At 47.3% G+C, this 15,915-nt stretch overlaps 1 protein-coding gene across 1 annotated transcript in view; it reads right to left on the bottom strand.

Moving 5' to 3' along the window:
• PRKCH (protein kinase C eta) overlaps window positions 1-13,159 on the bottom strand; it is a 367,061-nt gene extending 353,902 nt beyond the window's left edge. The window contains exons 1-2 of the mRNA XM_087855982.1: window positions 13,144-13,159; window positions 10,116-10,223 (exon numbers count right to left, since the gene is read on the bottom strand). The gene's annotated coding sequence lies outside the window, so the exon portion shown is untranslated. The remainder of the gene's footprint in view (window positions 1-10,115; window positions 10,224-13,143) is intronic.
• Between the last annotated feature and the right edge of the window lie 2,756 nt (window positions 13,160-15,915).

The raw sequence follows: 15,915 nt of genomic DNA, 5'->3' as shown, positions 1-15,915 counted from the left end.
TCATCTGGTTTGAGGGCGGTACAGTTAACAAAACCGTGTACACCAATGCCAGGACCGCATTCCCAGCAACTCTAATCTAATTGGTGTGTAGCAAAACTCACAGACCCCTTGTAAACGCTGCCCAGGTGATTTTAATACAGAGTCAGGGCTGAGAGGCACTCAGCTTAATAGTGTTTAAGCCCCTTGCATCTCCTTTCCTGGGAAACTGTGATTAAAATATTGAAGGAATTCACCCCCAAGTAACCCCATGAGGCACGACTAGAGCCCCAAGATCTTGCGTGTATCTACACCCCACCTCTATCTGCCCGAAGAGCTGAATATACAGGCAGCTCCTTGCCCTCTATCTAGCATGGTCTGAAGAGTCCTGTCTTCTCTTTTGCTATAGTTTGTAGGTACTGTACCTACTACCATTAGTATCTCTGCTGTTACTGGTTCTTCATAACCCAGACACTATCGAGACCCTAAAGTGTGCTCACTAATAGCTGGAAAGCATCTTAATAAAGACCAAGCCTTTTTCAATGGATCAACATTGATCATTTCCTCCAGTTAAACTGGCTGAGACAAAACCTAGAGCAGGGCGTGTTCTTTTTGTAGTTAGTGAGGGTCCATGAGGAGGCACAGGTGATGTGACTTCCAGGCCTAACCCCGCAGGTAGAACCAAGCTGACAGCAGAGAGGAGAGCACACTCACGCTGATGACCAGGGCCAGCCTGCTGACAGCTGACGTGTCTGGTTTAGACACTGTAACTCAAGCTGGGGTTTGGATTCCTTCAAACAATCTACACATAAAGAAAGGAAAACACCAACGTGATTTTCTTTGACACTTTCCCCCAAGTTCCTTTTCCATTATTATTGTTAGAAATTCCAGAAAGAAAAACACTGAATTAAGCATTACACACATTCCTCCCTGGAAGAGAACTGGGTGTGTGGGTTTTGGGCTTATGATTAAAGTTCTTGTGTACCAAGTTACTTGGTAACCCAGGAAAAGCCACAGGAACTCCATGCCTACCTTCTCTAGGGATAAACCGGGGACAACATGTTGATTTCAAAGGCCAAACTACTAACTGTAGCCTTGCTTGAATTTTCCTGACTGGATGTTGGGACAGGCAAGAAAGATGTGGACTTTCCTCAGCGGAGCTAGAATGTCAGTCGGGGTCTCTGCAGGAAGCAGACGGCGCACTCCAAAGGGGTAACAGGAGAGAGTTTGTAAATGGGTAATTTGCAGGGGTGCGGGTCAACCTACAAGGGATGGATGCGGGTTACCCAGGGCCAACAATAGTACTGCGTCTTCCCATCCCCAGGCTTGAAAGGACAAAGAGGTAAAAAGCAGCTCCTGGAATCTGGTGAGACCTGCCATTACAGGAGCTGTGGTCTTCAGTGGAGGACTGTAGCTGCTGCCAGCCCACAGCCCCACCGAGAAGCAAATACCCCAACCTCAATCTCCCCCACCCTGTGATCTCCTGCTGTGCCTCCCTTTGGCTGAACCCAGCAGGAAATGAGGGCAAAGGGGCCCAGCTGATGCAATCCTTAAAGGCCAGCCTCCCAGGGCACTGGAGCAGGGTGGAAAGCAGGGAGGGAGATGCATGGATCCAAGGGGCAAACAGAATAGGACAAAAGCCCCAGAGTCCCCCAGAAAGAGTAGGTCCCAAAATACACTTCCACAGCATACACTCCTACTTCAACATTAGATCATGATGCATGATGGTTAAATATGACTCTGGACCCAAAAACACATGATCAACAACAAAGACCTACCCATATTCCTATTATTATTAATAATATTATTCAAAGGGGAATTAGAAAACTCAATCGCGATTGGATGTCAGGAGCTGAGTAAATAAATAATTTAGCAACTGTAGGATACACGGGTTGTTATCAGGCTGTCTCCACCCTGGTGCCCTGCCCCATTTGGCCCCATCTGTAACACCAAGTGGCCCTACTAGGGATTCCAACAGTGTAAGCTACAGTCCCTTTGCCTGCTTACTGTTGGTTTTCTTCTCTCTTCAGCTCCTGCAGGGTGGAATGTCAGCTGAGTGGCAGGGAGCCTGCTCACCAAGGGGCTGGATGATTGCTTTGGAAACCCATCCCTCTACTGGAATTTAATAAAAACCACCCACCAGACACAGGGTGGGGGCATTGGCTCTTTAAATGATGCGTTCCTTTAAGGGGGGAAAAAATCTATCTGTGCCAATAAAAAAGAGAAAGAATCTAGTTATTCAAAGATGGAAGAAAAAATGTTTTTAATTTGTAACTTTGCTAATTTTATTCCCCTGCTCAAAGCTCTTTGATGGTTATCATTGCTGAGCAAATAAACTTCAAATGCTTTACCCTGAGCTTTGCCCTCATCTTTTTCTACCAAAACGCTCATGACTCTCCTTTGATTGTCCTTCTTCCATCAGAGGGATGGACTCAGAGGACATTTTCTAGGTAATTCCATGTGTGCTCCCAAGCACCAGTTTTTCATACTTTAGACCAATGCTTTCCAACCTACGACAGTTTGCTACTTAAGGAACATTTGGCAATATCTAGAGGCATTTTTGATTGTCATAACTAGGGAGGGGACCTGCTACTGGTATCGAATGGCTAGATTCTAGAGATATTGCTAAACATCCCACAATGCATAGACAGCGTCCCACCACAAAGAGTTAAAGAGTCCCAAATGACAACAGGGCCAAGGTTGAGGAGCCCTGCTTGAGACTACGCCAGGATGTCCTCCTTCCCTCCACATCAAAATCCTGTCCATTCCTTCACTACTTAGGCCTGCCTTACCCAACAGAGTAGCCACTTACCATCTGGGGCTATTAAACCCTGGAAGTGTGGCTAGTACAAAGTTGATGTGCCGTGTCAGATGCTCTTCAGATTTCAGACACTTAGTATGAAGATTAGAATGCTAAATGTTTCATTCATAATTTTCATATTCATTACACGTTGAAGCAACATTTTGAATATTCTGGGTTAAGTAAAATACATTATTCAAATTAATTTTACTTGCGTATTTTGACTTTATTAATGGGGTTACTAGAAAATGTTAAACTACATATGTGACTGAATTATATTTCTATTAGTGCTGGTCTAGATCAGGTATTGGCAAACCTCTTCTGTAAAGGGCCAGGTAGTATTTTAATGTGTATGGCCCACATATGGTCTGTCATGTATTTTCTCCTTCTTCTCCTCCTACAGCTCCTCTTCCTTCTCCTTCAACCTTTTAAAAATATAAAAACCATTCTTAGCTCCAGGGCTGTAGGGAAACAGGCCTTGGCCCCAGACTCAGCCTGTGGGCCATCGCTGGCTGACCCATGGAGATCCATGAGCTCCAGAAGCAATCTTTCCTTCCTGCTCTTTCACCAAGAACTTGGACTTCTCCACATCCTTCCTCCTATAAGTGCTGATGTCTGTATCTCAGCCCTTCCCAAATCCATTAGCTCCTAGAAAGTTGATACCATCTATCCCAAACATGGGTCCTCTAGAGAGATGAACAAATGCCTCCCGCCAAGCGTGGCCCTAGGAGGAAGGCCTTATCACACAGGGGTGAGGCACCCCAGCTCTGGCTAGTTCCAAGGACCTCCCTGACATTCCATTTTCCTTAGCTCTAAGTGGAGCTAATGGTACAACCTAACTCAGAGAGTAGGTGTGAAGATGGATGGAATAACAGACAAACAGAGCACTCAACACTTCGCCAGGAACATAGCTGTGCTTCTCATTACTGTTATTATTTTTATGAGTAATCATTAGAATTAAAAATTAAGTATTTATTGAGTTACAGAGATGAGAGAAATATGAAAACGATTCTTGTTCTTCTTGTTGTTGTTATGATTATGCTTTAAAAACCCAAGTATTTATGAATTGAATTATAAAGTCTATAGAATTATAGCCTACGGCTTCCAAAAATCTGATTGTTTTTCCAGGGAGTTACACACACGCATGAATGTGTCTATGTTGGCAGCTCAGAATTAACAAGAGTATTTTTTCAAGTTCTAAATTCCTCTCAAATGGGAACGAAGTGTTCTCCTGACCCTTCCTACACTTCATATTACTGTCGACATCTGCAACTAATCGGTGATCTATAAGTCAAAACTGTGACCAATGCAAAAAACCTTTAGCAAAGCTGGCCCGAGTTTGGCTGACCCTTCTTAATGTATTTCAGATTAAGGCTAAAACAAGCCACCTTTTAACTGTTCAACTGAGTACCAAACAGTAGCGGTGAATATTATCAAACATCAAATAATAACATGATCAGATAACATGCTTACCAGTGAAAATCTAATTTGGAGCATTTCTTAAATTTCATTTGAATTTTTAAAACTCAGACGTTTTTGAGAGGTATAGAGGAATATATTATCAGCTTGCAATTTGATTGATTAAAGCAACCCTTTAAGACAACAAATCAAATCACGACCATTTGAATATCTTTGCAGTAAAGGAATGACACTTTAAGAAACCGTAGGAAGAGGCAACATAGCATTTTGCTAAAGAACTTGGGCCCTGGAATAAAGTGGCCTGAGTTTGTGTTCCAGCTTTACTATTTCCTTGCTCGGTGATGCTGGGCAAGTTACTCAACTGCCCTAAGGCTCTGCCCTCATCCATGAAATGGGGAGAGCAGAAGCTTCTTTCTAGGGGAATCCCTGGGAGGATTAAATGTGATACATCTAAAGCAGTGTCTGGCACACTGCAGACTATCTGTTTCAAACAGTAGAAACAAAAAGGCTACAAAATGTACAGTCTAGACAAGTAGCTATCTTTTTAAAATTAAAACATATAAAGGTAATGGACTTGAGAGCCTATCCGTGTGTCGCCTAACTGACCTGCCCTGTGCTCTTTAGAAGAAGAGTTAAATACATGTTCTGCATGGATCTGACTTCAGAGAGTTGCCCATCTGAGAATCAGCTTGGTGCAAATCAACAACCACATTCCAACTTAGGGCCCCTATGCAGCAATTTGTTTTCTTGATCCAGTGTCTTAGTTCTGGAGCCAGTAGCCCTCAGCTGCCAGTCACGGCTACCTGTTGCCAAATATCAGTTTCATTCAGTCTGAAGAATAACAGCTTATCTTTTTGAGATTTCCCCCAGGGCAGGGCCCACATTTTCATACCACCCTAATCTGCTCTTCAAATTTGGTAAAAATCTACCCAGTTATTTTCATGAGATGTGGTAAGGCAAACAAAGAAACAGAAACCTCATTTCTAAACTGAAGTTCATTTATGTTCATTTATGATCCATGTAATTCAGAAACAGATTTTATACGACGATGTTTGTTTATTTTTAAAGTACTCATAGTTGTAAGCATGATGATTAGACTTTGGATTTTTTCCATTGACATTTGCATGTCTCGAGCTCTGGGCCAGGCATCTATAAAAGTGTAGATATTTTCTTCCACCTGACCTGCTACTTCTTAAAGTTGCACTACTAGTCTGTGAAACGAAGTGGCCTAACAGCCTGATATCTCTGCAGAGGCAGGCTCCCCAGGGCCAAGGATGCAGGCACAGTGGCCTTGTTCTCCCCAAAGGGGCAAGCTCCTTGGGCTGCAGTATTGGTACACATTAGCTTTTCTTCATTTGTAGGGTTCTAAAGCCACTTGGAGGTAAGGAAAGTACACCAACCACTTGGCCATGCCATGGTTTCCAGGGCCTTCTGGAAGCTGTGGCCACCTCCAGCAGAAGACCAGGTCACCAGGGAGCCTTGAAAATAATCCTCTGAAGCCATGCTTAGGAGAAAGTAGTCATATGCCTGAAGTCACTGATGGGCTAGACCAGTCCCTCTTCCATAATCAGGGTAGGATGTGTCCATGGGGCGATCAAACGTCAGTGGTGCCAGCACACTCACTCCTCCTCCAGCCCAAGTATGGGCTGCAGCAGGGGAGGGAAAGTGGCCATCACTAGGCACCTCCAGCCAAGCTGCTTAGGCGAGGAGCTGGGTGATTTGTGTATATTATCTCATTTGATCCACAATCATCTTTGGAATTAAGCATGTCTCTCTCCATTTTATAGCTGAGGAAGCTGAGGTTCAAGGAGGTTAAATCATTTGCCCAAGGTCCTGCAGATCATAAGTAGCAGAGTCCAACCCACGTGTGACCAATACATTCCTGCTCCGACCCCTACAGCAGGCAGGGAGGGAGTGTGCCCAAAGTGTCCCCTGATGGCTACCTGTCCGGGTCACCGGGACCGGGGCTTTGTTCCGGTGCTGAATGCAGGCTCCCTCTCCCTCTCCCCCTCCCCTTCTCCCCAGGGCTGTTGCCAGAGTAATGTGTCTGTTCTGCTCTCAGTTTTCTAGCTCAGAGCGCGGGAGTCCTCTGCTTGGCTTGCGTTCATTCTGAGCTGAGAGCGGGCCAGCTCTCGGCAATGCAGGGCCGTCCATCACTCATGTCTCAGGTTTGCTCCTCGGAGAGCCGGAGTTGACCACAACTGCTTTGGCACAGTTCCACTGTGAGGGAGTCACAAAACTGGCATTTAAGTCCGGAGCGGAAAAAACACCCCAAGCTTGTTCGTTTTTTCTGACAGGTGCTGGAGCCCATGAAAGGTCAGATTCCAGCTCGCAGTCACATCCTGGCTTAGCCGGCTCCAGGCACACAAAGGCCTGTCTGTCTCACCCGAGCGCGGGGAGCGAGGACCCAGGCCAAGGGCTTAAAATGGCCGCCTGATGGCCTGCGCCTGCTGATCCATTCCTTCACGGGCATTGGCCTAAATGAAGCATTGGGCAGCCCAGCTGCCAAGGATGTGTGAAACAGGCGAAATGAGGAAGAATGCAGGCTTTTTTCTGATTTGAAATTGCAAGAGATATTAACCCCCCGGCAGCCCATGAATCCATCCCCTGACATCAAGCCTGCTGTGGCTCATTTGTAAGAGCCCTGGGACGCTTCTGTTTCATGTTCAAAGCCTTGCTGGGCTGGAAAATGGAGCGAGAGCTGTCCCTCCAAGCCCCAGCAAGCACGTTGGGAAAGGAAGGAGTTTGTTCTCTTCCTTGCGGGTGTATCAGGGATAGCGTCGAGTTGCGGTGTAATTGGAACAGAGGGTGTGTGTTTAAATGCACGTAGCACATGCTTTCAACTGGGAATGTTTGTTTTCGCAGCCTTTATGAAAACATCCCCCAATTCAAAATGGCTCCAAGGCCCCCACGGTCCTGTATTTTAAGCTCCTCATCTACAGCTGTAGGCTGAGGCTCTTTGACACCTTTAACTTCTTCAAAGATGGTCACTCTACTGGCCCTCCAGCCCTCTCTAGTCATGTGATTCCTTCCCTCCTCCTCCCCCTCCCCCCCATAACTTCACACCAAACTGTGATGCTGGCGGGGAGCCAAGGGACAGTGGCTACTGCATATAACCCTGTAAAGGAACATGGGGGATCTTGATTTTACAAGGACTTCATTTGAGAACTCCTGTTAAATAGCAAGCTCAGACTACCAATAAAATTCTTACCAATATAAAATAATAATAATAATAAATCTGCATAAGAAATAAAAACAGTTGTTTTGGAAAAATTTCTTCCCCACCAGTTGCGAATCTTACCCTAACAAGAAACTTTCTCAGTAAAATAAGCCACAGACCAGAAACTGGAGCCCTAGCCTCTTGTCCTAACTGTGCCACGGAGTTGTTCTGGGTCCAAACGTGTTCATACCCGGATGACAGGGGAGCCCCAGCTTTCTAAGGGGGCAAGAAATGCCATGAGCACCAGCAGGAGGCTGACTGCCAACCTCTTCCTTTGTCTACCCCACTCCCCAGGTGTCTTAAATGTGCCCCCAAGCCCATAAAGTCCGGGCTCTGCCACCTCAGTAAGGTTCCATCCCACAAACTCAACCAGTGGTTTGACTCCAAGAACTCTTGTTAGCAGCCTCTGTGAAAAGACAAGGTGTCCTTGGGGCCTGTCCCACCGCCACTCTACAATCTATCTTCGGGAAGCACAAACGTAACCCTAATAAACGTACTGACGCTCACACCTGCAAGACACGCGTATTGTGCTCAGCTCCTTCCCAGCACGATCGCAGGGCTTCCCCACCACTCGGGAAGTAGGTATGTTCATCCCATTTCATAGAAACAGAGCCTGAGTCTCAGAAAGGCCCCTTCATGGGGTGGAACCCGCACGCCCACCACACAATCTGACATCACGGTTCAGCCACCGCGCTGCCGTGCCTCTCCTCCTAACTAGGGATGTTAGGAAGAAATAATCCCGAGTAATCTTATCAAAGAGTAGAGTAGAAAAAACATTCTGGCCGAAATAACTATCACTTATTGGGCTCTCAGTATGTGCCTGGCACTGCTAGGAGCTTTGTATAAATCTCTTTGAGCATTCCTGCAAGGTAGCTAACATGACTCCGTGTTATGTCAATGGCCTGACAGACATGAGAACAAAGCAAAACCCTGAGCTCGATCCTAGAGTAAGAGGACCCTGGCCATGCAGCTGGACTACATACAATATAAATCTGGCAGCATTCAAACAACGTACTGCTCCATCCTGTTATTTATTATGATCAGAAATAATAAATGGCATTTATTAAGCATAGAGCACATGCTTTAGGGTTCCTGTCCTGGTAGGCTTGTGGTCCCTCTTTAGGGATGTCAGCTTTCCAAAAATGTGATTCCTGTGATTTCCCAGACTGCCTGGAGCTCCATGCATATGTGTGTGTGTGCGTGTGTGTGTGTGTTTGCACACTCCCGCTATGTGTCTGTCACACTGCAGGGAGCTTTTCCTCATTTAAACAGCCAATTAAAACCCACTTTGGCACTTAACGCATGTCACTGCTTCTAGGCACTCAGCTGCCTTCCCAGCAGGCCTTTAATTTGATAAAGAGCTTCTAATAACGACTAACAGAGCCCTGGTAAGTTAATTAAACCTTGTCCTTTATTTTGCTTTCAAGGTGTACCCTTCCTGTAAAAGGCCCAAGGTTTGTGCTTGCAAATGACTTTAGACAATGTTCCATGCTTCAATGAGAAAAGTATGTCTGTCATGTCCTGGCAAGTTACACTTAAAGTCTCAATTTCAGCATCATGTCAGGCTTTAACGGAGGCCAGAAGCAGATGGAAAAAACCTCTGCACCCAATTGTATGGAAGCCAGAGTTAGCAATGGAAGATGAGTTTCCTCTGAGAGTATAATGCTGAAAGACGACCTGGCTGTCATACTGAACTCCATTTATCCCATTTCTTTAAAGTAATCTGAGAGTCCAGATGGGTTGTATAAACAGGAGAGGAGGTTCCTGGGAGTTCACTAGCTTAATGAAGCCCGTATGTTTGACTCATGTAATAAGTATTTAATCATGCTGATGAAATTCATTTAAACCTCAGCCACACACGCTGTTGTGAAGCCTGATAATGCCCTATATCACTCGTGCTAGCAGTGCTGGAGCGAGATAGGTGACACAGAAAGCTGGTGACATTTCACTTGGTAAGTGGGCTTTGGAAAAGATAATGAGCCGTGAGAAGCCAGCCTGTAGCTTTACTGCCTCTGAGTCCTGGACGTTCTGCTCTGCCTCTGCCCGTGGTGAGGTGCTAAAGGCTGGGTAATAACTCACGCATCCCCTCTTCTTCATTTCCGAGTGATCAATGAGAAAAGATACGTCACTTGGGAAGCTTTCTGCTGCAAGTAACAGAAACTCCCAACTCAACCAACTTACACAATCTGGAAGTTTTCTGAATGCACGTAATTAGAAGTCCTGATACACAGTGCTGTCAGACCCAGTTAATTCAGCAGCTTGACCACATCACCAAGGACCCGCGTCCTTCCCCTGTCTTTCTTCTGCAGTCCACGCTGTGGTCAGCTGTCTACAGGCCAGCTACCTCCGTGACCTCCATGACGGCTACCGGCGCCACAGCACAGCCGAATGTAAATTACCACAGTCCATTCGTGTCCCGTGGAAGGGCAGAAGCCATTCGTTCCTTCAAGTGCCCAATCCCATCCCTAATATCTTGGGCTCACAAGCCAATGACTGACATGGGGATAGGATCACCATGATTGACTCAGACTCTCTCTGCATGGACACAGCAATGTGGACCGGAGCCACTCAGGCCAGTCTGCAGGAGCAGAGAGCGCACAGCTTGTACTAAAACCCTCCACTGAGTGACCTCGTGTTGGTGTCTTGAAACTGGCCACAATGGGCAGAGAGTTACCACAGGAAATGGCAGACAGTACATACCGGGCTTTTTTCCTGAAGAGCCAGTTGATGCGTACTTCCCAGCACATCACCGCGACAGGGTCGCCTTCCATCAGGCAGGATGCCAGAGTGAAACTGGGGCTCCTTTAGCTAGAAAGACAAATAGGGAGAGGGTGCCAAATAAGCAATCAACAGTATCTGTCTGAGAAGCGCTCAGGGGCCCGCCCATTCTCTCTAGAAAACACAGCACTTGGAGTCTGAGCAAGATCAAAATACCTTAAGAAAGTGCAGGGAGAACCCTAGGTGGCTTTCAAAATATCCTAAAAGAACCTGCTTGGGTAGAAAAGCACTGGTTTTCATTTTTTATTTTATTTTATTTTATTTTTATTTATTTTTTTTTTTGCCAAAATCGGAAAGCTTTTAAGAAAGCTCTTGGTGCCCTTTTGTCTGGAATGGTTCTCCACACCTAGCATGTTCGACGCTCACCCAGGAGAATCTGTGACCACAGCAGCTTTCCTGGGCAGTTTCCCCACTAGTCTGTTTCACCAGGTCTGCTGAGGGGACCAGGAAGCTGCTATAGCCCATAAGCTGAGACAGATTTTTATATTTGTAAATGGTTTCTAGATATCAAAAGAAGAATATACTGTTTTGTGATGTTAAAATAATATGAAATGCAAATTTCAGTGTCCACGATGAAGTTTGCCTGTAACCCAGTCACACATGTGCGTATGCAATGTCTATGGCTGCCCGTGTGCTATCATGGCCGAGTTGAGTAGAGCTGCAACAGGGATCCCATGGCCCTCAAAGCCTAAAGTATTAACTGGCTTCCCCTTAACAGAAAAAAGTTTGCCAACCCCTGCTCTAACATATTCCATTCAGTTGAAGAACCAACTGAATGAGAAAGACTTTTCCTATCAATTCCCTGCAGAGGGGTTCCCAACCGATTAAGTCAAAGCCACCAGCCACATCAGAGCCCTGCAGCCTGGGAATCATTCCGTGGGTCCATTTCCTTTGGCTCAAAGATGGCTAACAATGGCCAGATGGCTTTCCCTTTGACCGCTAACGGGTCCTAGATGGTGCGTAGAGCAGGTAGCGGTGCTTTCTTAGTAATATGCTCCACTGCATACAAAATCATTGTGCTTGCCTGTGGTCGGGGTCAGTGGGGAGTGGATACAAACACATCAGACACGTGGCCTTTGCCCTTCTGGGACTAACACGTCAGCTCGAAAGGAAATACGGAAAACCTCCAGGCAAGGCAAACACAGCAACTCTTCCATTTCAAGCTGTGGGACTGTTCTCAAACAAAGTCAGAAATGTGTTCAACCATTAGCCATCCTAGGTCAACATCCTCTACAAGAGAGGGACCACAAAGGAGAGCTCCCAGGACTGAAGGCCTTCGCCGAGGATTCTGGAAAGTTCCTCGGACACAGAATGTGAACGCAAGGAAGACGAGGACTCAAAGTGGGGGCTGAACAGAGACGAAGGAAGAACACACAGCGAAGATGACATCTGAGAAGATCTTAAAGGGGAGGTGACAGAAGCATCAGACAAAGGGTACAGAAACAAGAAAGTATAGGATGACTGAACAGAATAATGAGTCCCCTGGTGAAGTTGGACTAGGGGTATTAGGCTGAGAAGGTAGGTCAGGTCATAGCGCAGAAGACCCTTAATGCTAGAGTCAGAAATTGACACTTAACTCCATAGAAAGGGAGGAAAAGTTTTTAAATGTACATTTTGCACTAACATATAACATAGACAAAAAGGGGCACAAATCACAAGTGAATTCCCATCAAGTGAGAACATCCAGGTAACTAGTAGTTCTGTTCCCTGCAGTACCCAGTCTGTGGGAAGTCTCCCCATCCTGGGATATAATTAATAACAATGATCATTACGTCTTATATTTATATAGGATGTTATGATTTATAAATATATTTACATGCATTATTTAAGCCCCCCCCAAATTATGTACTAGATATCATTACCCTTATCCTTGTATTACAAAGGCATAAAGCAGTGAGACCACGTGAGTATTCAGTAGAAGTTGGACTCTTTGTATCCTCATTTCATTAATGGTACAATCACTAAAACGATGTGGTAGGTATATATTCATCCAAATAGAAACATGGCTAAAATATATTATGGAGTTAAAGAAAATAGACTACCGAACAGCCGTATAGTATATCGCTTGTGGAAGGGCTCATGGGGCAGTAGAACATACCAGAGTCAGACCATCTGCATTCAAACCCTGCCTCTGACATTTACCAGCTATGTGATTGCTATGCCCTGAATATTCTGTGCCCCCGAAATTCATCTGTTGAAGCCCTGATCCCCAGTGCAACAGTATTTGGAGCTGGGCCTTTGGCAGATAATGAGGAACAGAGGAAACCCTCACAGCTGGGGGCTGCCCAGTGCCACAGAAGGACAGGTGGTGTCTCTTCTTCGTCCCCACTCGTATTCTGGGAAATTGATCACTTTATCTGAAAAGCCTGGGTTTAACTGTTTGGAATTTTGACTAATTTACCTAGTGTTTCTTAACTCTCTGAATTCTGATAACCCTTGTGGAAGGGGGCCAGTATAATTCACTTATTAAGCGCAGGAGTGTTGGAGTCATGTGTAGAATTCTTGGCTCCCTCGATTACTGGTTGTTTGACCTTGAATAATTAACCTCAAAGGAAGTTCAGTCTCATCTACAGAAGTTGAACTATAACGCATCCCTGGCAGGTTGCTGAAAGGAGCCGAGGAGATGACGTAAGGTGCTGAGCACAGCCGGACAGAAAGTGGGCTTTCCAGAGGGGTATCATGCATTAGCAATCACCCACAACAGCGCATCATCCAAGAGCGGGGACCCCTGAAACAAGCACGGTGGGTGCCCTCCCTACAATCCATGAGGCCCCCAAAGCACCCCGGCGTCTCCAGCCCACGTTTGTGCTTAGCTCTGCTGACGGAAGAGGGGCAAGTAGGCTGGTGGAGGCCACGGAGGCCAGCAGAGACGGGGGGGGGGGGGGGGCAGCCACACGCAGCGCCTGGCGAGCTGAGAGCAGCAGCCCTGGCCTCCCGAGACCTGCCATACCCTGCTGCTGGCTGCCACTTTGGGGGCTGGAACTCAGTCAGCCTGGCATCTGTCAGTCAGTTCTCCTCAGCAGGAGGCAGGGGGGCTGCCGTGGGTCTTGGTGCGGGATCGCCGACCCGTGCTCCCCCGTGCCAGGCGGGGCAGAGGGGAAGGGGCCTGATCTCACAGGGCGGCGGCTCTTGCTTTGTGCTTGAGCTTGTCCGTAGAAGCCTGTCTCTACATGGTGAGCACCCAAGCGCCCCCTGTGGGTGTGAGTGAATGAAGGTTCTTTGCCAAGCAACTCTGGCTTCCAAAGCTGGCAATGCCGGGAGGTGCTTCCCAACCTCCCTCCTCCTCTGTCTTAGTTGTGCCTCTGCCATGTCCCAGACCCTGAGGACACCAATGCCCTGGTGTAGCACGAGCGTAAGGCCGGGGCACCCAAGAACAACGAAGAGGTGAATGCCATTCTCTTGTTCCCTCTTTGACTTCTTGGGGCAGAGGGATGATTTTGAAAAAGCTCAAGGCCCATTCATGGTACAGCACAGAGTGGGCTCAGGGCACTAGCAGCTTGGGGACAGCTTTCGTGACTGTTCTCCTCTTATGGAAGGAAACCCCAATCCCCTCAGTTTTCATGCCAAGAAATCAGAGACTTGTGGATTCTTAGAGAAGGAGAGAAGGAGGTAGGAGGAAAAGAAGGACAGAGGGAAAAATGGGACCTCATTTGGAGCCAGGCCCGCAGTAGACGGAGAGTAGATGCTGGCAAGCAACAAAGCCGTAGTGGGAGGCTGATGACCGGGGCTGTGGCCCAAGTGCGACGCAAAGAGCTGAAAGTACCAGCAAAGCACATGTGGCCACGGACCGCAGCCACCCCTCCCCCAACGGCAGGTGCTGTGGGGAGACAGGCACACCCACAGTGCCTATGCTGGTGTGGAACCCACTTGACCGGGGAGAAGGGGCAGAAAGAAGAAAAAGAAACAATGGCTGGCTCGCTCTGGCTTCATAAATCACTGGGAAGGAGAGACCTTGCCCAGTGAAGCTGGAGACTCTACCTGGCACCGTCCTGAGGGTAAGCCCGGGTGTCATAAATCATCATGGCTCAGCCCACCACAGCCCCGCCCACTGGCCCAGGGCAAAGATGATGGTTATTTTGCTGGCTCTGGAGCAGGTGTCCGCCAGTCCGTGGACACAAGCCCATTCTGTGTGTTTTCCCTTGAGTGTGATTGGGGATAGAGCAGAGTGGATATCTGTCCCTGGGAACCCGGGAACATGGCCCATGGCCTGGCAGAGCTGGAATGTCCTTGGCCAGCTCTTTGTGAGCAGTCAGAGACAGTCAGGAGATGAGTCTCATGATCAGATGACTTAGGCTTGCTGGAGTATTTTCCTCAGGTTTTGGAATCATCTGAGGTCACTTGAGTGTCCTTGTTGGGTCCCTCAGGTAGCTCGCTGAGTTCCAACTGTTTAGCTTGTGTTGACTGTTTAGCTCGGGTGGGCTTGCCCAAGAGGTAGATGTCACAACAGACTTTTAATAGTTCAGCTCACTGTCACATCCATCAAGGAGGGGCCATACACAAAAAGGGAGAGATTATGGATAGCAGTCGTCTCCTCCCTACCAGCCCAGGCGAGCTCCATGTATCCCTGCCCCCAACCGCTTCACCACTGTCCGAATCGTATCCTTGCTAGTACACCTATGACAGCCCTTCCATCTGGCAACACCTAATAATGCTACAAGGTGCTATTCAAACGCCCCGTCTTCTGGGAGGCCTTCCATGGCATCTCCCCCACCTCACACCACCGCATGCCAGGAAACCAACAAGAGCCCTTCCTTCTTTTGTTTGCTTAACAAATGATTGTCGAGTCCTACTATGTGTCAGACGCTGTCAAAACCAAGATGAATACAGTCTCTGTCTTCATGGAGCTTAGTCTGATGTGGATTAGAGAGATAACAAAATATAGATAAATAAGATAGTCATGCTTGAAAAATGCTTTAAAGGAAATAAACAAGAAACTGAGAGCAAATAATAATGATTAAAGTTGATAAGTGACCATAGATGGGACGATGACAGATTGAGGACAGATATTCAACAGAAGCTGGAAGATGGGCAGCCGGTGCTATATAATTCAGAGGGGACGATGTGTGCAGAGAGACCGCTGAGCGAGAGGACAGAGGGGCTCATGCAGTTGGAGAGCAGTCAGGCTTAAGTCACTCAGGGCCAGCAGCCATGGGAAGGAGTTGGGTGGCAGTCCCCACTCAGGATCCTCCATCATTTGGTGTTTTATCCTATTTCGGCAGGCATCCTGTTACATTGTTCCCATTGATTTACCTTCCTACGTTCCAGGCTGAGTATGAGCCCTTCCAGGGCAAGGTTGTGTCTCGCCCATGATTGCGTCTGTGGCACCAGCCCATTCAGTGCCTCATGGATGGACGAGATGGGCACTGACCCCTGACCACCTGAGTACATTTCATACCTGTCTGTTCTCTCCCCTTCCCTCCCTTTCCCAAGGTAAGAAAGAAGCTCCGGTTGGACGAGGGAGTTACAGAGCCAATCGGCTGGAGTAACGGACCCAGCCTCTGTCCTGAGATAACCCTGGCACCTGAGACACAAAGTCCCCAGGCCTGGAACTGGTGGAGGCTGCGAGCACCTCTCCAGCTGCTGGCCGTGCCAAGGGTTCTCAGCCACACTGAGCACCTTTTATGGACTCCTCCATGTTTTGAATGCACGGCAGAAACTCATGAGGAGTTCCTGCCCATTGTTTAAGAATTGTTTACATATAAAAAGTCTGGTAAAAACAGAT

The sequence above is a fragment of the Ursus americanus genome, chromosome 26 (genome assembly GCF_024610735.1).
Source record: "Ursus americanus isolate L20-20 chromosome 26, mUrsAme1.1.p, whole genome shotgun sequence".
NCBI lineage: Eukaryota > Metazoa > Chordata > Mammalia > Carnivora > Ursidae > Ursus > Ursus americanus.
Note: the sequence above shows the minus strand (reverse complement) of the source record. Positions and strands in the feature narration are given on the sequence as shown.